The sequence below is a fragment of the Neopelma chrysocephalum genome, unplaced genomic scaffold, assembly GCF_003984885.1.
Source record: "Neopelma chrysocephalum unplaced genomic scaffold, ASM398488v2 Primary Assembly neopelma1_95834, whole genome shotgun sequence".
Taxonomy (NCBI): domain Eukaryota; kingdom Metazoa; phylum Chordata; class Aves; order Passeriformes; family Pipridae; genus Neopelma; species Neopelma chrysocephalum.
This window is the reverse complement of record NW_020924491.1, coordinates 1-879: the sequence shown is the minus strand read 5'-3', so window position 1 is coordinate 879 and position 879 is coordinate 1.

The following is an 879-nucleotide window of genomic DNA, read 5'->3' as shown; positions in this document are numbered from 1 at the left end:
CCTACAGGGACCCTCCCTGTCCCTCCAAGGGACTTTCCAAGTCCCCAGGTCCCCCTCTGTCCCCCAGTATCCCCAAGGACCCTTGGGTTCCCCCTCCCACTGTCCCCATGTCCCCGGGGTCTTCCATCGTCCCCAGGGTGCCCCCAAGTCCCAGGGTCCCCCCCTATTCCCATCGTCCCCATGTCCCCAGTGTCCCCATGTCCCCCCTGTTCCCAGGGTCCCCCATATTCCCAGGGTCCCCCCATCTTCCCAGTGTCCCCGCATCCCCAGGGTCTCCCATGGTCCCCAGGGTCTGCCATGGTCCCCAGGGTGCCCCATGTCACCCGTGCGCCCCTGCCCCCAGTGTCCCCATGTCCCCAGTGTCCCCATGTCCCCCCAGCCATCTCCTGGGTGCTGTTCTCCTCCCGCCTGGGCTGCCTGGAGGACAACGGGGACCCCGAGGCCACCGAGGCCACCGAGGGTGTGATCCGGTGCGTGGGAGCGGTGCTGGCACTGACCCTGGTGACGATGGCACTGCCCAGGCCCCTCCTGCGCCTCGTCCCCGCGCCCTGGGACGCCTTCTGCCGAGCCTGGGACCAGCTCTTCGCCTTCGGTGAGGGGACAGGGGACACTGCAGGGACACGGGGACATCCCCTGGGGACATCCCCTGGGGACATGAGGACATCCACTGGGGACACGGGGACACCCACTGGGGACATGAGGACACCCACTGGGGACATGGGGACACCCACTGAGGACACGGGGACATCCCTTGGGGACACAGGGACACTCATTGGGGACACGGGGACATCCCTTGGGGACACGGGGACACCCACTGGGGACATGAGGACATCCACTGGGGACATGGGGACATCCCTTGGGGACATGGGGACACCCACT